Genomic DNA, 22,417 nt, shown 5'->3' with positions numbered 1-22,417 from the left:
CAAATTGTATCATAACGGGGAATGACTGTCAGCAACTGGGCTCCTGCTGGGAGCAGCCCCTGGCGGCCCCGGGAGCCCCGCACCCCTTTCCCGGCCATGCCGCCCCTCCAGCCCCAGCACCCCCCATTGCCGGGGTGCCGGCACTGCCAGGGGTCCCCCCCTCTCGGGTTCCCCGCTGGGGCTTCTGGGGCTCTCCTCTCTCGGGGCTCCCGCTCAGGGCAGCCGCGGCTCTCCCGGGGCTCCCCAAAACCGGTGTCCCCCCGACGGGGCTCTGCCGCCACCCACACTGGGATGCCCCGAAAACACCTCTCGGGGACCCCCCGATGTCCCCCCGAGGGCCAGCTGCGGCTCGGCTTTGGAGCCCTGCCAGCTCCAAACATCCCTCCCAAAGAACCCGAACCCAGGCACCCCCCAGGATATTTGGGCCGAGCTCCCCCTCCCTGGGCACCTGCGGGATGGGGGCGATGCTCCCGGGGTGCTGCGAGCTCAGGCAGCGCCAGGGCCACGCGATTCCTTCTCTCCTCTCCTCCGGCTGCTCCCTGCTGCCGCTGCGCCTCTTCCTCCCTCCCTCCTCCTCCTCCCCCGCTCCGGGATCCTGAACCATGAGGGGAAAGGAGCGAGGAAAGGGCAGAACCATGAGGGGAAAGGAGCGAGGAAAGGGCGGAACCGTGAGGGGAAAGGAGCGGGGCCAGGGGGACGCGCTGTCCTAAAAAAGCCCGGTTTGACCCAAAATCACCCAAAAGGGCATCAAATGCAGCCTACATCCACATGGTTCGGCCTGACACCAACCAAATGGGATTAAAAGTATCCAGAGGGCTCTAAAATCCAACCAAAGGGGCTTAAAACTGCCCCAAGTGTTTTATAGCCCTCAAGAAATGGCTTAAGATCACCCGTAAATCTTTCAAATGTGACTAAAATCCACCCTGAAAGTATCTGGTCCAGCCTAAAATCATCCAAAGGTATCTAAAATCACCAAAATGTCCCTGACACCAACACAAGAAGACCTAAAATCACCCTAAAAAGGCTGGGTTCAACCTAAAATTGCCCAAAGCAGCAAAAAACCCTACTTAAATGCACCCAAAATACACAAAAAAAAGGGACCTAAAATCACCCACACAGGATTAGGATTCACCCATATGGGCCCAGTTTTTCCTAAACTCACTCAAATGGGCCCCAGCCCCACCCACATGGGCCTAAAATCATCCAAAGGGGTCTGAAATCCCCCCTAAACCCCACCAGATTCGGCCTCAAATCAGCCACAGGGGCTGAAAATCCACCCGAAAAGGCTCGGGATCCCCGCAAGGGATCTGAAGCCCACCCTAAACCTGCCCGGTTCGGCCCAAAATCCCCCAAAGGGGCCGAGCCCGAGGCCGAGCCCGGGATCGGCTCCGGGGTGGCTCCGGGACCTCCGCGTTCGCTCCGGGCAGTTTTGGCCGCGGCCCCGGACGGGCCTGGGCGGGACCGGGAGGGACCAGGGAGGGCTCGGGAGGGGTTTGGGCATCTGGGGCTTTTTTGGGCTTTGGGGAATTGTGTTGGGAGTTTATGGGGAATTGTTGGGGTTTTTGGGGAGAATTATTGGGTTTGGAGGCAGTTGGGGGATTTTGGGGAGTTTGGTTTTGAGGGGTTTTATTGGTGCTTTGAGGGGGAAGTTGTTTTCCTGGGGGTATTTGGGGGTTAATTGAAATTTTTTGTGTTTTCTTTAGAATTTTGGAAGGTTTTACTGGGATTTTGTGGGGATTTTGTGGGATCCTCTGGAATTATTTCTGGGTTTTATTGGGATTTTTAGGGGATTTGGAGGCAATTTATTGGAATTGTGGGGGCATTTAGTGGGATTCTTTGGGGATTTGGGTTTGTTAGGAATTTTAGTGGGGATTAGGGGGGGTTTTGTAGGTTTTTTCTAGGTTGTTGTCAAGATTTCTTTGGACTCGTGAGTATTTTGTGGGGCTTGTTGTGGTTTTGGAGACATTTTTGGGAGGATTTGTGGGGTTTAATTGGGATTTTGTGGGCTTTTATTGGGATTCGAGGGTGTTCTAATGGGAATTTGTGAAATTTAATTGCGATTTCATGGGGTTTATTGGGACTTTCAGGGGTTTAAAGGAGACTTTGGTGCCTCTCAGCCCTTCCCCACACCCTGGGACAACTCCAAAGCCCCCCAAAATTCCACTAAAACCCCCCAAAATCCCCCAAAAATCCCAATTAAAAACTCCTAAACACCAAAGAATCCCACAAAATCCCAATGGAACCCACCAAAATTAAAAAAAAAAAAAAAGAAAAAAACAAAAAAAACCAAAAAAAACCAAAAAAACGCCCAAAAATTTCAATAAACCCCCCAAAAAATAACCACCCCAAAACCCTAAAAAATCCCTAAAATCCAAAATCCTCAAAACCCACAAAACCCCCATAACCCCACAAACCCAGTAGTTCTCTCCAAAATCCAATAATTCCCCCTAATCTCCCAACAAAATCCCCCAAAGCCCATACATGCCGCCAAAATCTCCCCAAAATCCCCCCAGAGCGCCCCAGACTCACCGGGGGCAGTCCTGGATCAGGGGGCACCGGCCGGTGGAACAGGAGCCACCTCAGGGGGCCCGCGGTGCTTTTTGGGGAGGGGGCACCATGGGAAACCCCCCAAAAATGGGGGGGGGGAACCCCTGTGGCACCCCCTCCCCAGAAAGCCCTCTCCCCCGGTTCAGGAATAGCCAAACTCAAGAAAATGTAAACCAGGCTTGACTTTCCAGAAATTATTTTTGGCCGGGTTTAGCTGCACCCTCCAGGCTCAGGATCACCGGTGTATTTGCAGGTTTTGCTCTGCATCATCAGCCTGCCCAGACTCTGCTCGGTGTTTCACAAATGGAGAAGACAATGGATATTGTGCCAAGCTTCCTTGCAAACAGCAACACCTGCATCAGCATGACAGAAAAGAAGGGAAAAAAAAAAAAAAAGAAAATATTCACCGGTTAGAACAGAGCCAGTGTCCCACCATCTTCCCCTCCACTATTATTATAGAGGCAAACCTGGGCCTAAAGCTTCCACCTCTCAGTTCCTGATGCTGTTTGACTTCAGCCTTGACTCCCCCTGATCTACCTGACTGCCGTCCAAGTGGGGCTGGGGATGCTCAGCCTGGAAACAGGAGACACTGGGGAGGCCTCCCTGCAGCTCTGCAGGACTGGAAGGGTCCCACAGGAAAGACGGGGACAGTGTTCAGCCGGGCCCGTGGCAACAGGACAAGGGGGGATGGCTTTCAACTGCAGGAGGCTGATTGAAGTTGGATCTGAGGGAGCTGCTCTTTTACACGGAGGCTGCTGAGGCACTGGCCCAGGCTGTGGATGCCCCATCCTTGGCAACAGGGCTGTGAGCAGCATGGGCTGGGGAAGATTGCTCAGCTCGGAACAAGATGCTCTTTAGATCCACTGTGATGTCACAGATGTGATGTTCCAGCAGGAACTTCCAGCGTCCAGCAAAGAGCACAACACAACCACTGGCCCTTGTGTCAGCCCACCCTGTGCCAGCCCTCGTGCCAGCTCACCCTTCACCATGTTCCCTGTCACTCTTCTCGTCACCTGCGCCCTGATACTCCCATCAGTCCTGAAAGCTCTCTGTTGCCTGGATTTTGTCATCCGTCCCTGCAGGATGCTCACATTTGTCCTGAGGAAGGTACAGTGCCATTCCATGGAGGTGGACACCCCCCAGCTGCCCGGCTGGGCTGGAGTTCTGTGGGGATGGGGTGGGACAGGGACCCCACTCTGAGGTGTTGCTACCTCTGCAGGCTGTCACCGAGAGAGAGGACGAGATGGAGGTGGACATGCAGGCTGATAGAGAGGAGGACATGGAAGTGGATGGCGAAGAGAGTGGAGACAATGCGATGGAGGTGGACATGGAGATTGATACAGAGGAGGAGATGGAAGTGGATGGAGAAGAGAGTGGAGAGGAAGAGATGGAGGTGGACATGCAGATGGATACAGAGGAGGAGATGGAAGTGGATGGAGAAGAGACTGGAGAGGAAGAGATGGAGGTGGACATGCAGATGGATCCAGAGGAGGAGATGGAAGTGGATGGAGAAGAGACTGGAGAGGAAGAGATGGAGGTGGACATGGAGATTGATACAGAGGAGGAGATGGAAGTGGATGGAGAAGAGACTGGAGAGGAAGAGATGGAGGTGGACATGCAGATGGATCCAGAGGAGGAGATGGAAGTGGATGGAGAAGAGACTGGTGAAGAAGAGATGGAGGTAGATGTGGAAGAGGAGATGGACGTGGAAATGGAAGAGTACCTTGAGGACATGGACATTGATGAGAAAGATGAGGAAGAGGCCATGATCTTGGGATGAAGAGCAATACCAGCAGCAGGACAGGCATGTGGTCCCCACAGGCAGAGCGGGTCCCCTGCTGCCAGGCTGGGACTGGGCTGGGTGGTCCCTGCTCAGGGATGTGGGACCCGGTGCATTGGGTTCTGGTGGCCATCCCCAGCCTGTGCTGCGCTTGCTGGGCCAGCCTGGGGGCACATGGAAGAGCCCTCTCTGCCTGATTGGAGTGACCGTGCCTCTTGCTTTTCCTCAAGGACCGATGGAGATCCCGGACAGAGATGCCACCCTTTTGTACATACCTTGTAGAGTTTGTTGTTGTCTTTAGGCTATAGGTTTTAGGGCTTCTTTTTGTCTTCTGTAAATACGTTTCATAGACTTTTGTTAGATATGTTCTTAGGTATATACGTTCCATAGATAGTTGTTGTTACAAATATTCTTACAATGTAAATGTGTTCTGTGTTTTCTTTGCTGTTTTTCTGAAAATAAACAAGCTTTATTTTTCACACCCCAGTTCTCTTTCCATTTGCTTCAGGCACAGGTAGCATTTGCAAAGTTGTGGTTTCCGCTTGCTCCAGGTTCCCAGGGCTGGAGGTCGGTGGGGGCGCTGGCACAAGCTTTTGTTTGGGGGCAATATTGGGAAGGGGGTGGGAGAGGGGGCACAGGGGGAGGTGGGACCCACTGAGGCTCCCCCAGGTCACCCCAGGACCCCCAGGCCCCGTCCCAGCCCCCCCAGTTCCCTCCACAGCCCCGGCTGAGGGGGGCTCAGCCCAGGAGCCGCCGTCGTTCGGGGCTCCCCCGAGGGCAGCCGCCAACGGGAGAGCTCCCGGCTCGGAGAGGCCCCAGCAGAGGAGGGGATCTTGTCCCTCCTCGAGTGCCCTGAAGGGTCTTCAGGCCCCTCTGAAGAGGAGTTTTTCTCTTTTTAGGGATGTTTGGGGGGACCTCACCCCTCCAAGGGTGTTTTTTCCTCCCCATTTTCAGGTGTTTGTGGGGCCACAGCCCCACAAGCCCCTTTTCAGGGGTGATCATGACAGCTTTAAGTGACATTTTTCTGGGGGACTCACTCCAAGCCACTGTAGGGGATGTTTTGCCCCCCAGGGTGGATTTTTGGGGTTTAAGGGCCCCCGCTCTGGTCAGGTCCCACTCTAACTCCCCTGAAGAGGCCAACACCACTCCTGCTGATTCCGGCAGCGGAGCCCTAGGAGGGTTGTAAGAGTTGAAATTTTTAAATTTCATTTTTATTCTATTTTATTTAAATTCAAATTTATTGATTTTTAGTTTTATTATAACTCGTTGAGAGGACAGCAAGGACATTCAAGGGCAGGGACATTTTTTCCTGGCTGGTGACTGGAATTTCAGACCCTGGCAGTGTGTGCAGAACCACACAGACTGGGATCAAACATGGGCTGGGATCACCTGGACTGAGATCCTATGGACTGGGACCATATGGAATGGGACCATAGGGATCAGGACGGTACACACTGGGATAAACTGGGTTGAGATTCTATGGACTGGGACCACATCGACTGGGATTGCACAGACTGGGATCCCATGGACTGGGAAAAAGCATTGGCTACCATTGGCTACCATCCACATAGAAAGGTGGCCACCTCAAGTTGTCTTGATCCTTTTTGGGTGTCCCATCCCCCTCTTTCCCCTGCCTTCCCCATCGTTCCCCCAATCCCCGCTCCCCTCCCCCGTGTTTGGTTTTGGGGGTTCCAGGCCCCTCCTGCTCCGTGGGGGGGTCCCGATCCCTCTTTGGTTTAATTTGGGGCCCCCAACCCCTTCTCACCGCGACCCCCGCGGCCGGGGGGGCTCTCAGCACCACCAGTGCCACCAGTCCGGCCCCAGCTGCCCCCGCACGCCCCATCCCCATCCCCAGGGTCACCTCCCCCCTCCCCAAATTCCGCTCCCGGGGAGCGCTGGGCGCTGCGGCTCCGCCTGGCGACTGAGGAGTCATCGAGAACAAGCGCTCTGATTGGCTAGAAATGGCCCCGCGCAGTCTCTGATCGGCCTGGCAACCGAGGAGCAGCGCTATCGCAGGCGCTGATTGCCTGAAAATCGCCGGCCCGGCAACTGAGTTGTCAGCAGCGCCGCGCGCTCTGATTGGCCAGGAGCTGTTTTGGGGTGGGGACGGGGGGAACTGGGGACCCCCAGGAGCCCCCCGGCTTTGGGGGTTTCCATCCCCCCTCGGCCCTCGGGGCGGCCCTGGGGCCACCCCAACACCCCCAAAGTGGGGAGGGTCCCCGGAGCCCTTTGGATCCCCCAAAAATGGGCTGGAAGCGGCAGGAGCCGCCCCAAAAAGGGATTGAAGGGTCCGGTCCGGGAATGGGGGAGGCTCCGGGGATGGCTCCGATCCGGATCGGGGCGGGCTGGGATTGAGGGAGGGTCCGTTCAGCGACTGGGGAGGGGTCTGGGACTGGGTCAGGGGCTGGCATTGGGGAGGGTTTGGGAATTGGGGAGGGGTCTGGGATTGAGGGGATTGGTCCATCTCGGGATTGGGGCAGGGTCGCTCCCTGGGGGAGGGGTCCATTATTGGGCCAGGGCCTCTCCCCTTCCCGAGCCCAATCCCGTTCCTGATCCTGTTCCCGATCCCAATCCCATTCCCATTTCTGTTCCCGTTCCCGATCTCATTCCCGACCCCGATCCCACTCCCATTCCCGATCCCGATCCTGTTCCCAGTCCCGGTCCCGCCGCTGTTTCCAGGAAATGGCTCTGCTCTCAACCCCGACCCCAAACCCAGCGGGTCAAACACCCCAGATCCTGGGGTCAACTCCCCCCGACCCCAAATCCTGGGGGTTCAAACACTGGGGGGGTCAAACACCCTCAAACCCAAACTCTGGGATGTCAAGCCCTACCCCCCCCCCCCCCAGCCCCGAACCCCAAATTTTAGGATCAAACCCTCCAAATCCCAGATCCTGGGGTGTCAAACACTCCCCAATTCCCAAACGATGGGGTTAAATACCCCTGATTTTGCTGATGCAAAAAAAACTTCTTTTCAGGGTTGGACGACCTGGTTGCGACAGCGGAACCCTTCTAAAAGACGGATGCTAAGAGACATAACCGGTGCTGTGGGAACAGGATTGGGAATTCTAAATAGCATTGATTCAGAAGTATTAATGAACACATTGGCTGCCACCACTAGATTTGACCAAATTCCAACAACCACTGCAGTCGTCCTTCTTGGCCTTGGGAAGACATCAGCGCTTGCTATCAAACATATTACCAAGTTGGGAGGAAGCAAGCGTAAATGATCACAAATTGGTAATTGATGCACTCGGTGCCACACAAAAGAACGTTTCTTTAGCTCTCAGCTGTATCCAGGCTCAATTAGGGATGCAGTCGGTTGCTGCCTCGATTATAAGAGAAGGTGAAGAAGGCACTTTTCCTACTGAGATTCGGAAAATAGTTTGGGACAGTGCCGCTGATTTTGAAAAGGAATTCCAATCCCGGTGGAACCTAGTGAACTTTACCTATGACCCCATCACAAACATAGCCACAGCTTTGGTGTTAACCGTACGTGATGCCTCAAGTGCGTTTGGTATTCCCCATCATTGCACTAGGACTGGGACACATATGGAGCCACTGGGAATGTGCTGGGGGCAACTGGGACCACGCTGGGGGCAACTGGGGACAAGGGTGAGTGACTGGGGCCCTGCTGGCAGAGACTGGGATCATACTGGACTCATACTGGGATCTTACTGGGAGTGACTGGGACTATTCTGGGGGCAAGTGGGAGAACTGGGAAAACACTGGATGGCACTGGGAACAACGGGAACAGTGCTGGGGGCAAATTGTATCATAACGGGGAATGACTGTCAGCAACTGGGCTCCTGCTGGGAGCAGCCCCTGGCGGCCCCGGGAGCCCCGCACCCCTTTCCCGGCCATGCCGCCCCTCCAGCCCCAGCACCCCCCATTGCCGGGGTGCCGGCACTGCCAGGGGTCCCCCCCTCTCGGGTTCCCCGCTGGGGCTTCTGGGGCTCTCCTCTCTCGGGGCTCCCGCTCAGGGCAGCCGCGGCTCTCCCGGGGCTCCCCAAAACCGGTGTCCCCCCGACGGGGCTCTGCCGCCACCCACACTGGGATGCCCCGAAAACACCTCTCGGGGACCCCCCGATGTCCCCCCGAGGGCCAGCTGCGGCTCGGCTTTGGAGCCCTGCCAGCTCCAAACATCCCTCCCAAAGAACCCGAACCCAGGCACCCCCCGGGATATTTGGGCCGAGCTCCCCCTCCCTGGGCACCTGCGGGATGGGGGCGATGCTCCCGGGGTGCTGCGAGCTCAGGCAGCGCCAGGGCCACGCGATTCCTTCTCTCCTCTCCTCCGGCTGCTCCCTGCTGCCGCTGCGCCTCTTCCTCCCTCCCTCCTCCTCCTCCCCCGCTCCGGGATCCTGAACCATGAGGGGAAAGGAGCGAGGAAAGGGCAGAACCATGAGGGGAAAGGAGCGAGGAAAGGGCGGAACCGTGAGGGGAAAGGAGCGGGGCCAGGGGGACGCGCTGTCCTAAAAAAGCCCGGTTTGACCCAAAATCACCCAAAAGGGCATCAAATGCAGCCTACATCCACATGGTTCGGCCTGACACCAACCAAATGGGATTAAAAGTATCCAGAGGGCTCTAAAATCCAACCAAAGGGGCTTAAAACTGCCCCAAGTGTTTTATAGCCCTCAAGAAATGGCTTAAGATCACCCGTAAATCTTTCAAATGTGACTAAAATCCACCCTAAAAGTATCTGGTCCAGCCTAAAATCATCCAAAGGTATCTAAAATCACCAAAATGTCCCTGACACCAACACAAGAAGACCTAAAATCACCCTAAAAAGGCTGGGTTCAACCTAAAATTGCCCAAAGCAGCAAAAAACCCTACTTAAATGCACCCAAAATACACAAAAAAAAGGGACCTAAAATCACCCACACAGGATTAGGATTCACCCATATGGGCCCAGTTTTTCCTAAACTCACTCAAATGGGCCCCAGCCCCACCCACATGGGCCTAAAATCATCCAAAGGGGTCTGAAATCCCCCCTAAACCCCACCAGATTCGGCCTCAAATCAGCCACAGGGGCTGAAAATCCACCCAAAAAGGCTCGGGATCCCCGCAAGGGATCTGAAGCCCACCCTAAACCTGCCCGCTTCGGCCCAAAATCCCCCAAAGGGGCCGAGCCCGAGGCCGAGCCCGGGATCGGCTCCGGGGTGGCTCCGGGACCTCCGCGTTCGCTCCGGGCAGTTTTGGCCGCGGCCCCGGACGGGCCTGGGCGGGACCGGGAGGGACCAGGGAGGGCTCGGGAGGGGTTTGGGCATCTGGGGCTTTTTTGGGCTTTGGGGAATTGTGTTGGGAGTTTATGGGGAATTGTTGGGGTTTTTGGGGAGAATTATTGGGTTTGGAGGCAGTTGGGGGATTTTGGGGAGTTTGGTTTTGAGGGGTTTTATTGGTGCTTTGAGGGGGAAGTTGTTTTCCTGGGGGTATTTGGGGGTTAATTGAAATTTTTTGTGTTTTCTTTAGAATTTTGGAAGGTTTTACTGGGATTTTGTGGGGATTTTGTGGGATCCTCTGGAATTATTTCTGGGTTTTATTGGGATTTTTAGGGGATTTGGAGGCAATTTATTGGAATTGTGGGGGCATTTAGTGGGATTCTTTGGGGATTTGGGTTTGTTAGGAATTTAGTGGGGATTAGGGGGGGTTTTGTAGGTTTTTTCTAGGTTGTTGTCAAGATTTCTTTGGACTCGTGAGTATTTTGTGGGGCTTGTTGTGGTTTTGGAGACATTTTTGGAGGATTTGTGGGGTTTAATTGGGATTTTGTGGGCTTTTATTGGGATTCGAGGGTGTTCTAATGGGAATTTGTGAAATTTAATTGCGATTTCATGGGGTTTATTGGGACTTTCAGGGGTTTAAAGGAGACTTTGGTGCCTCTCAGCCCTTCCCCACACCCTGGGACAACTCCAAAGCCCCCCAAAATTCCACTAAAACCCCCCAAAATCCCCCAAAAATCCCAATTAAAAACTCCTAAACACCAAAGAATCCCACAAAATCCCAATGGAACCCACCAAAATTAAAAAAAAAAAAAAACAAAAAAACAAAAAAAACCAAAAAAAACCAAAAAAACGCCCAAAAATTTCAATAAACCCCCCAAAAAATAACCACCCCAAAACCCTAAAAAATCCCTAAAATCCAAAATCCTCAAAACCCACAAAACCCCCATAACCCCACAAACCCAGTAGTTCTCTCCAAAATCCAATAATTCCCCCTAATCTCCCAACAAAATCCCCCAAAGCCCATACATGCCGCCAAAATCTCCCCAAAATCCCCCCAGAGCGCCCCAGACTCACCGGGGGCAGTCCTGGATCAGGGGGCACCGGCCGGTGGAACAGGAGCCACCTCAGGGGGCCCGCGGTGCTTTTTGGGGAGGGGGCACCATGGGAAACCCCCCAAAAATGGGGGGGGGGAACCCCTGTGGCACCCCCTCCCCAGAAAGCCCTCTCCCCCGGTTCAGGAATAGCCAAACTCAAGAAAATGTAAACCAGGCTTGACTTTCCAGAAATTATTTTGGCCGGGTTTAGCTGCACCCTCCAGGCTCAGGATCACCGGTGTATTTGCAGGTTTTGCTCTGCATCATCAGCCTGCCCACTCTGCTCGGTGTTTCACAAATGGAGAAGACAATGGATATTGTGCCAAGCTTCCTTGCAAACAGCAACACCTGCATCAGCATGACAGAAAAGAAGGGAAAAAAAAAAAAAAAGAAAATAATCAGCGGTTAGAACAGAGCCAGTGTCCCACCATCTTCCCCTCCACTGTTATTATAGAGGCAAACCTGAGCCTAAAGCTTCCACCTCTCAGTTCCTGATGCTGTTTGACTTCAGCCTTGACTCCCCCTGATCTACCTGACTGCCGTCCAAGTGGGGCTGGGGATGCTCAGCCTGGAAAGAGGAGACACTGGGGAGGCCTCCCTGCAGCTCTGCAGGACTGGAAGGGTCCCACAGGAAAGACGGGGACAGTGTTCAGCCGGGCCCGTGGCAACAGGACAAGGGGGGATGGCTTTCAACTGCAGGAGGCTGACTGAAGTTGGATCTGAGGGAGCTGCTCTTTTACACGGAGGCTGCTGAGGCACTGGCCCAGGCTGTGGATGCCCCATCCTTGGCAACAGGGCTGTGAGCAGCATGGGCTGGGGAAGATTGCTCAGCTCGGAACAAGATGCTCTTTAGATCCACTGTGATGTCACAGATGTGATGTTCCAGCAGGAACTTCCAGCGTCCAGCAAAGAGCACAACACAACCACTGGCCCTTGTGTCAGCCCACCCTGTGCCAGCCCTCGTGCCAGCTCACCCTTCACCATGTTCCCTGTCACTCTTCTCGTCACCTGCGCCCTGATACTCCCATCAGTCCTGAAAGCTCTCTGTTGCCTGGATTTTGTCATCCGTCCCTGCAGGATGCTCACATTTGTCCTGAGGAAGGTACAGTGCCATTCCATGGAGGTGGACACCCCCCAGCTGCCCGGCTGGGCTGGAGTTCTGTGGGGATGGGGTGGGACAGGGACCCCACTCTGAGGTGTTGCTACCTCTGCAGGCTGTCACCGAGAGAGAGGACGAGATGGAGGTGGACATGCAGGCTGATAGAGAGGAGGACATGGAAGTGGATGGAGAAGAGAGTGGAGACAATGCGATGGAGGTGGACATGGAGATTGATACAGAGGAGGAGATGGAAGTGGATGGAGAAGAGAGTGGAGAGGAAGAGATGGAGGTGGACATGCAGATGGATCCAGAGGAGGAGATGGAAGTGGATGGAGAAGAGACTGGAGAGGAAGAGATGGAGGTGGACATGGAGATTGATACAGAGGAGGAGATGGAAGTGGATGGAGAAGAGAGTGGAGAGGAAGAGATGGAGGTGGACATGCAGATGGATCCAGAGGAGGAGATGGAAGTGGATGGAGAAGAGACTGGTGAAGAAGAGATGGAGGTAGATGTGGAAGAGGAGATGGACGTGGAAATGGAAGAGTACCTTGAGGACATGGACATTGATGAGAAAGATGAGGAAGAGGCCATGATCTTGGGATGAAGAGCAATACCAGCAGCAGGACAGGCATGTGGTCCCCACAGGCAGAGCGGGTCCCCTGCTGCCAGGCTGGGACTGGGCTGGGTGGTCCCTGCTCAGGGATGTGGGACCCGGTGCATTGGGTTCTGGTGGCCATCCCCAGCCTGTGCTGCGCTTGCTGGGCCAGCCTGGGGGCACATGGAAGAGCCCTCTCTGCCTGATTGGAGTGACCGTGCCTCTTGCTTTTCCTCAAGGACCGATGGAGATCCCGGACAGAGATGCCACCCTTTTGTACATACGTTGTAGAGTTTGTTGTTGTCTTTAGGCTATAGGTTTTAGGGCTTCTTTTTGTCTTCTGTAAATACGTTTCATAGACTTTTGTTAGATATGTTCTTAGGTATATACGTTCCATAGATAGTTGTTGTTACAAATATTCTTACAATGTAAATGTGTTCTGTGTTTTCTTTGCTGTTTTTCTGAAAATAAACAAGCTTTATTTTTCACACCCCAGTTCTCTTTCCATTTGCTTCAGGCACAGGTAGCATTTGCAAAGTTGTGGTTTCCGCTTGCTCCAGGTTCCCAGGGCTGGAGGTCGGTGGGGGCGCTGGCACAGCCACAAGCTTTTGTTTGGGGGCAATATTGAGAAGGGGGTGGGAGAGGGGGCACAGGGGGAGGTGGGACCCACTGAGGCTCCCCCAGGTCACCCCAGGACCCCCAGGCCCCGTCCCAGCCCCCCCAGTTCCCTCCACAGCCCCGGCTGAGGGGGGCTCAGCCCAGGAGCCGCCGTCGTTCGGGGCTCCCCCGAGGGCAGCCGCCAACGGGAGAGCTCCCGGCTCGGAGAGGCCCCAGCAGAGGAGGGGATCTTGTCCCTCCTCGAGTGCCCTGAAGGGTCTTCAGGCCCCTCTGAAGAGGAGTTTTTCTCTTTTTAGGGATGTTTGGGGGGACCTCACCCCTCCAAGGGTGTTTTTTCCTCCCCATTTTCAGGTGTTTGTGGGGCCACAGCCCCACAAGCCCCTTTTCAGGGGTGATCATGACAGCTTTAAGTGACATTTTTCTGGGGGACTCACTCCAAGCCACTGTAGGGGATGTTTTGCCCCCCAGGGTGGATTTTTGGGGTTTAAGGGCCCCCGCTCTGGTCGGGTCCCACTCTAACTCCCCTGAAGAGGCCAACACCACTCCTGCTGATTCCGGCAGCGGAGCCCTAGGAGGGTTGTAAGAGTTGAAATTTTTAAATTTCATTTTTATTCTATTTTATTTAAATTCAAATTTATTGATTTTTAGTTTTATTATAACTCGTTGAGAGGACAGCAAGGACATTCAAGGGCAGGAACATTTTTTCCTGGCTGGTGACTGGAATTTCAGACCCTGGCAGTGTGTGCAGAACCACACAGACTGGGATCAAACATGGGCTGGGATCACCTGGACTGAGATCCTATGGACTGGGACCATATGGAATGGGACCATAGGGATCAGGACGGTACACACTGGGATAAACTGGGTTGAGATTCTATGGACTGGGACCACATCGACTGGGATTGCACAGACTGGGATCCCATGGACTGGGAAAAAGCATTGGCTACCATTGGCTACCATCCACATAGAAAGGTGGCCACCTCAAGTTGTCTTGATCCTTTTTGGGTGTCCCATCCCCCTCTTTCCCCCGCCTTCCCCATCGTTCCCCCAATCCCCGCTCCCCTCCCCCGTGTTTGGTTTTGGGGGTTCCAGGCCCCTCCTGCTCCGTGGGGGGGTCCCGATCCCTCTTTGGTTTAATTTGGGGCCCCCAACCCCTTCTCACCGCGACCCCCGCGGCCGGGGGGCTCTCAGCACCACCAGTGCCACCAGTCCGGCCCCAGCTGCCCCCGCACGCCCCATCCCCATCCCCAGGGTCACCTCCCCCCTCCCCAAATTCCGCTCCTGGGGAGCGCTGGGCGCTGCGGGTCCGCCTGGCGACTGAGGAGTCATCGAGAACAAGCGCTCTGATTGGCTAGAAATGGCCCCGCGCAGTCTCTGATTGGCTAGCGCATTGAGAAGCGCTGTGATCTGCCTGGCAACCGATGAGCAGCGCTATCGCAGGCGCTGATTGCCTGAAAATCGCCGGCCCGGCAACTGAGTTGTCAGCAGCGCCGCGCGCTCTGATTGGCCAGGAGCTGTTTTGGGGTGGGGACGGGGGGAACTGGGGACCCCCAGGAGCCCCCCGGCTTTGGGGGTTTCCATCCCCCCTCGGCCCTCGGGGCGGCCCTGGGGCCACCCCAACACCCCCAAAGTGGGGAGGGTCCCCGGAGCCCTTTGGATCCCCCAAAAATGGGCTGGAAGCGGCAGGAGCCGCCCCAAAAAGGGATTGAAGGGTCCGGTCCGGGAATGGGGGAGGCTCCGGGGATGGCTCCGATCCGGATCGGGGCGGGCTGGGATTGAGGGAGGGTCCGTTCAGCGACTGGGGAGGGGTCTGGGACTGGGTCAGGGGCTGGCATTGGGGAGGGTTTGGGATTGGGGAGGGGTCTGGGATTGAGGGGATTGGTCCATCTCGGGATTGGGGCAGGGTCGCTCCCTGGGGGAGGGGTCCATTATTGGGCCAGGGCCTCTCCCCTTCCCGAGCCCAATCCCGTTCCTGATCCTGTTCCCGATCCCAATCCCATTCCCATTTCTGTTCCCGTTCCCGATCTCATTCCCGACCCCGATCCCTCTCCCATTCCCGATCCCGATCCTGTTCCCAGTCCCGGTCCCGCCGCTGTTTCCAGGAAATGGCTCTGCTCTCAACCCCGACCCCAAACCCAGCGGGTCAAACACCCCAGATCCTGGGGTCAACTCCCCCCGACCCCAAATCCTGGGGGTTCAAACACTGGGGGGGTCAAACACCCTCAAACCCAAACTCTGGGATGTCAAGCCCTACCCCCCCCCCCAGCCCCGAACCCCAAATTTTAGGATCAAACCCTCCAAATCCCAGATCCTGGGGTGTCAAACACTCCCCAATTCCCAAACGATGGGGTTAAATACCCCTGATTTTGCTGATGGAAAAAAAACTTCTTTTCAGGGTTGGACGACCTGGTTGCGACAGCGGAACCCTTCTAAAAGACGGATGCTAAGAGACATAACCGGTGCTGTGGGAACAGGATTGGGAATTCTAAATAGCATTGATTCAGAAGTATTAATGAACACATTGGCTGCCACCACTAGATTTGACCAAATTCCAACAACCACTGCAGTCGTCCTTCTTGGCCTTGGGAAGACATCAGCGCTTGCTATCAAACATATTACCAAGTTGGGAGGAAGCAAGCGTAAATGATCACAAATTGGTAATTGATGCACTCGGTGCCACACAAAAGAACGTTTCTTTAGCTCTCAGCTGTATCCAGGCTCAATTAGGGATGCAGTCGGTTGCTGCCTCGATTATAAGAGAAGGTGAAGAAGGCACTTTTCCTACTGAGATTCGGAAAATAGTTTGGGACAGTGCCGCTGATTTTGAAAAGGAATTCCAATCCCGGTGGAACCTAGTGAACTTTACCTATGACCCCATCACAAACATAGCCACAGCTTTGGTGTTAACCGTACGTGATGCCTCAAGTGCGTTTGGTATTCCCCATCATTGCACTAGGACTGGGACACATATGGAGCCACTGGGAATGTGCTGGGGGCAACTGGGACCACGCTGGGGGCAAGTGGGGACAAGGGTGAGTGACTGGGGCCCTGCTGGCAGAGACTGGGATCATACTGGACTCATACTGGGATCTTACTGGGAGTGACTGGGACTATTCTGGGGGCAAGTGGGAGAACTGGGAAAACACTGGATGGCACTGGGAACAACGGGAACAGTGCTGGGGGCAAATTGTATCATAACGGGGAGTGACTGGGAGCAACTGGGCTCCTGCTGGGAGCGGCCTCTGGCGGCCCCGGGAGCCCCGCACCCCTTTCCCGGCCATGCCGCCCCTCCAGCCCCAGCACCCCCCATTGCCGGGGTGCCGGCACTGCCAGGGGTCCCCCCCTCTCGGGTTCCCCGCTGGGGCTTCTGGGGCTCTCCTCTCTCGGGGCTCCCGCTCAGGGCAGCCGCGGCTCTCCCGGGGCTCCCCAAAACCGGTGTCCCCCCGACGGGGCTCTGCCGCCACCCACACTGGGATGCCCCAAAAACACCTCTCGGGGACCCCCCGATGTCCCCCCGAGGGCCAGCTGCGGCTCGGCTTTGGAGCCCTGCCAGCTCCAAACATCCCTCCCAAAGAACCCGAACCCAGGCACCCCCCAGGATATTTGGGCCGAGCTCCCCCTCCCTGGGCACCTGCGGGATGGGGGCGATGCTCCCGGGGTGCTGCGAGCTCAGGCAGCGCCAGGGCCACGCGATTCCTTCTCTCCTCTCCTCCGGCTGCTCCCTGCTGCCGCTGCGCCTCTTCCTCCCTCCCTCCTCCTCCTCCCCCGCTCCGGGATCCTGAACCATGAGGGGAAAGGAGCGAGGAAAGGGCAGAACCGTGAGGGGAAAGGAGCGAGGAAAGGGCGGAACCGTGAGGGGAAAGGAGCGGGGCCAGGGGGACGCGCTGTCCTAAAAAAGCCCGGTTTGACCCAAAATCACCCAAAAGGGCATCAAATGCAGCCTACATCCACATGGTTCGGCCTGACACCAACCAAATGGGATTAAAAGTATCCAGAGGGCTCTAAAATCCAACCAAAGGGGCTTAAAACTGCCCCAAGTGTTTTATAGCCCTCAAGAAATGGCTTAAGATCACCCGTAAATCTTTCAAATGTGACTAAAATCCACCCTGAAAGTATCTGGTCCAGCCTAAAATCATCCAAAGGTATCTAAAATCACCAAAATGTCCCTGACACCAACACAAGAAGACCTAAAATCACCCTAAAAAGGCTTGGTTCAACCTAAAATTGCCCAAAGCAGCAAAAAACCCTACTTAAATGCACCCAAAATACACAAAAAAGGGACCTAAAATCACCCACACAGGATTAGGATTCACCCATATGGGCCCAGTTTTTCCTAAACTCACTCAAATGGGCCCCAGCCCCACCCACATGGGCCTAAAATCATCCAAAGGGGTCTGAAATCCCCCCTAAACCCCACCAGATTCGGCCTCAAATCAGCCACAGGGGCTGAAAATCCACCCAAAAAGGCTCAGGATCCCCGCAAGGGATCTGAAGCCCACCCTAAACCTGCCCGGTTCGGCCCAAAATCCCCCAAAGGGGCCGAGCCCGAGGCCGAGCCCGGGATCGGCTCCGGGGTCGCTCCGGGACCTCCGCGTTCGCTCCGGGCAGTTTTGGCCGCGGCCCCGGACGGGCCTGGGCGGGACCGGGAGGGACCAGGGAGGGCTCGGGAGGGGTTTGGGCATCTGGGGCTTTTTTGGGCTTTGGGGAATTGTGTTGGGAGTTTATGGGGAATTGTTGGGGTTTTTGGGGAGAATTATTGGGATTGGAGGCAGTTGGGGGATTTTGGGGAGTTTGGTTTTGAGGGGTTTTATTGGTGCTTTGAGTGAGAAGTTGTTTTCCTGGGGGTATTTGGGGGTTAATTGAAATTTTTTGTGTTTTCTTTAGAATTTTGGAAGGTTTTACTGGGATTTTGTGGGATTTTGTGGGATCCTCTGGAATTATTTCTGGGTTTTATTGGGATTTTTAGGGGATTTGGAGGCAATTTATTGGAATTGTGGGGGCATTTAGTGGGATTCTTTGGGGATTTGGGTTTGTTAGGAATTTTAGTGGGGATTAGGGGGGGTTTTGTAGGTTTTTTCTAGGTTGTTGTCAAGATTTCTTTGGACTCGTGAGTATTTTGTGGGGCTTGTTGTGGTTTTAGAGACATTTTTGGGAGGATTTGTGGGGTTTAATTGGGATTTTGTGGGCTTTTATTGGGAGTCGAGGGTGTTCTAATGGGAATTTGTGAAATTTAATTGCGATTTCATGGGGTTTATTGGGACTTTCAGGGGTTTAAAGGAGACTTTGGTGCCTCTCAGCCCTTCCCCACACCCTGGGACAACTCCAAAGCCCCCCAAAATTCCACTGAAACCCCCCAAAATCCCCCAAAAATCCCAATTAAAAACTCCTAAACACCAAAGAATCCCACAAAATCCCAATGGAACCCACCAAAATTAAAAAAAAAAAAAAAAACAAAACCAAAAAAACGCCCAAAAATTTCAATAAACCCCCCAAAAAATAACCACCCCAAAACCCTAAAAAATCCCTAAAATCCAAAATCCTCAAAACCCACAAAACCCCCATAACCCCACAAACCCAGTAATTCTCTCCAAAATCCAATAATTCCCCCTAATCTCCCAACAAAATCCCCCAAAGCCCATACATGCCGCCAAAATCTCCCCAAAATCCCCCCAGAGCGCCCCAGACTCACCGGGGGCAGTCCTGGATCAGGGGGCACCGGCCGGTGGAACAGGAGCCACCTCAGGGGGCCCGCGGTGCTTTTTGGGGAGGGGGCACCATGGGAAACCTCCCAAAAATGGGGGGGGTGGAACCCTGTGGCACCCCCTCCCCAGAAAGCCCCCTCACCCGGATCAGGAATAGCCAAACTCAAGAAAATGTAAACCAGGCTTGACTTTCCAGAAATTATTTTTGGCCGGGTTTAGCTGCATCCTCCAGGCTCAGGATCACCGGTGTATTTGCAGGTTTTGCTCTGCATCATCAGCCTGCCCAGACTCTGCTCGGTGTTTCACAAATGGAGAAGACAATGGATATTGTGCCAAGCTTCCTTGCAAACAGCAACACCTGCATCAGCATGACAGAAAAGAAGGGAAAAAAAAAAAAAAAGAAAATAATCAGCGGTTAGAACAGAGCCAGTGTCCCACCATCTTCCCCTCCACTGTTATTATAGAGGCAAACCTGAGCCTAAAGCTTCCACCTCTCAGTTCCTGATGCTGTTTGACTTCAGCCTTGACTCCCCCTGATCTACCTGACTGCCGTCCAAGTGGGGCTGGGGATGCTCAGCCTGGAAAGAGGAGACACTGGGGAGGCCTCCCTGCAGCTCTGCAGGACTGGAAGGGTCCCACAGGAAAGACGGGGACAGTGTTCAGCCGGGCCCGTGGCAACAGGACAAGGGGGGATGGCTTTCAACTGCAGGAGGCTGATTGAAGTTGGATCTGAGGGAGCTGCTCTTTTACACGGAGGCTGCTGAGGCACTGGCCCAGGCTGTGGATGCCCCATCCTTGGCAACAGGGCTGTGAGCAGCATGGGCTGGGGAAGATTGCTCAGCTCGGAACAAGATGCTCTTTAGATCCACTGTGATGTCACAGATGTGATGTTCCAGCAGGAACTTCCAGCGTCCAGCAAAGAGCACAACACAACCACTGGCCCTTGTGTCAGCCCACCCTGTGCCAGCCCTCGTGCCAGCTCACCCTTCACCATGTTCCCTGTCACTCTTCTCGTCACCTGCGCCCTGATACTCCCATCAGTCCTGAAAGCTCTCTGTTGCCTGGATTTTGTCATCCGTCCCTGCAGGATGCTCACATTTGTCCTGAGGAAGGTACAGTGCCATTCCATGGAGGTGGACACCCCCCAGCTGCCCGGCTGGGCTGGAGTTCTGTGGGGATGGGGTGGGACAGGGACCCCACTCTGAGGTGTTGCTACCTCTGCAGGCTGTCACCGAGAGAGAGGACGAGATGGAGGTGGACATGCAGGCTGATAGAGAGGAGGACATGGAAGTGGATGGCGAAGAGAGTGGAGACAATGCGATGGAGGTGGACATGGAGATTGATACAGAGGAGGAGATGGAAGTGGATGGAGAAGAGAGTGGAGAGGAAGAGATGGAGGTGGACATGCAGATGGATCCAGAGGAGGAGATGGAAGTGGATGGAGAAGAGACTGGAGAGGAAGAGATGGAGGTGGACATGGAGATTGATACAGAGGAGGAGATGGAAGTGGATGGAGAAGAGACTGGAGAGGAAGAGATGGAGGTGGACATGCAGATGGATCCAGAGGAGGAGATGGAAGTGGATGGAGAAGAGACTGGTGAAGAAGAGATGGAGGTAGATGTGGAAGAGGAGATGGACGTGGAAATGGAAGAGTACCTTGAGGACATGGACATTGATGAGAAAGATGAGGAAGAGGCCATGATCTTGGGATGAAGAGCAATACCAGCAGCAGGACAGGCATGTGGTCCCCACAGGCAGAGCGGGTCCCCTGCTGCCAGGCTGGGACTGGGCTGGGTGGTCCCTGCTCAGGGATGTGGGACCCGGTGCATTGGGTTCTGGTGGCCATCCCCAGCCTGTGCTGCGCTTGCTGGGCCAGCCTGGGGGCACATGGAAGAGCCCTCTCTGCCTGATTGGAGTGACCGTGCCTCTTGCTTTTCCTCAAGGACCGATGGAGATCCCGGACAGAGATGCCACCCTTTTGTACATACGTTGTAGAGTTTGTTGTTGTCTTTAGGCTATAGGTTTCAGGGCTTCTTTTTGTCTTCTGTAAATACGTTTCATAGACTTTTGTTAGATATGTTCTTAGGTATATACGTTCCATAGATAGTTGTTGTTACAAATATTCTTACAATGTAAATGTGTTCTGTGTTTTCTTTGCTGTTTTTCTGAAAATAAACAAGCTTTATTTTTCACACCCCAGTTCTCTTTCCATTTGCTTCAGGCACAGGTAGCATTTGCAAAGTTGTGGTTTCCGCTTGCTCCAGGTTCCCAGGGCTGGAGGTCAGTGGGGGCGCTGGCCCAGCCACAACCTTTTGTTTGGGGGCAATATTGAGAAGGGGGTGGGAGAGGGGGCACAGGGGGAGGTGGGACCCACTGAGGCTCCCCCAGGTCACCCCAGGACCCCCAGGCCCCGTCCCAGCCCCCCCAGTTCCCTCCACAGCCCCGGCTGAGGGGGGCTCAGCCCAGGAGCCGCCGTCGTTCGGGGCTCCCCCGAGGGCAGCCGCCAACGGGAGAGCTCCCGGCTCGGAGAGGCCCCAGCAGAGGAGGGGATCTTGTCCCTCCTCGAGTGCCCTGAAGGGTCTTCAGGCCCCTCTGAAGAGGAGTTTTTCTCTTTTTAGGGATGTTTGGGGGGACCTCACCCCTCCAAGGGTGTTTTTTCCTCCCCATTTTCAGGTGTTTGTGGGGCCACAGCCCCACAAGCCCCTTTTCAGGGGTGATCATGACAGCTTTAAGTGACATTTTTCTGGGGGACTCACTCCAAGCCGCCGTAGGGGATGTTTTGCCCCCCAGGGTGGATTTTTGGGGTTTAAGGGCCCCCGCTCTGGTCGGGTCCCACTCTAACTCCCCTGAAGAGGCCAACACCACTCCTGCTGATTCCGGCAGCGGAGCCCTAGGAGGGTTGTAAGAGTTGAAATTTTTAAATTTCATTTTTATTCTATTTTATTTAAATTCAAATTTATTGATTTTTAGTTTTATTATAACTCGTTGAGAGGACAGCAAGGACATTCAAGGGCAGGAACATTTTTTCCTGGCTGGTGACTGGAATTTCAGACCCTGGCAGTGTGTGCAGAACCACACAGACTGGGATCAAACATGGGCTGGGATCACCTGGACTGAGATCCTATGGACTGGGACCATATGGAATGGGACCATAGGGATCAGGACGGTACACACTGGGATAAACTGGGTTGAGATTATATGGACTGGGACCACATCGACTGGGATTGCACAGACTGGGATCCCATGGACTGGGAAAAAGCATTGGCTACCATTGGCTACCATCCACATAGAAAGGTGGCCACCTCAAGTTGTCTTGATCCTTTTTGGGTGTCCCATCCCCCTCTTTCCCCCGCCTTCCCCATCGTTCCCGCAGTCCCCGCTCCCCTCCCCCGTGTTTGGTTTTGGGGGTTCCAGGCCCCTCCTGCTCCGTGGGGGGGGGTCCCGATCCCTCTTTGGTTTAATTTGGGGCCCCCAACCCCTTCTCACCGCGACCCCCGCGGCCGGGGGGGCTCTCAGCACCACCAGTGCCACCAGTCCGGCCCCAGCTGCCCCCGCACGCCCCATCCCCATCCCCAGGGTCACCTCCCCCCTCCCCAAATTCCGCTCCCGGGGAGCGCTGGGCGCTGCGGCTCCGCCTGGCGACTGAGGAGTCATCGAGAACAAGCGCTCTGATTGGCTAGAAATGGCCCCGCGCAGTCTCTGATTGGCTAGCGCATTGAGAAGCGCTGTGATCTGCCTGGCAACCGATGAGCAGCGCTATCGCAGG

The sequence above is a fragment of the Anomalospiza imberbis genome, unplaced genomic scaffold (genome assembly GCF_031753505.1).
Source record: "Anomalospiza imberbis isolate Cuckoo-Finch-1a 21T00152 unplaced genomic scaffold, ASM3175350v1 scaffold_58, whole genome shotgun sequence".
NCBI classification, from domain to species: domain Eukaryota; kingdom Metazoa; phylum Chordata; class Aves; order Passeriformes; family Viduidae; genus Anomalospiza; species Anomalospiza imberbis.
The sequence above is the reverse complement of the archived record's forward strand: the minus strand, read 5'-3'. Positions refer to the sequence as shown.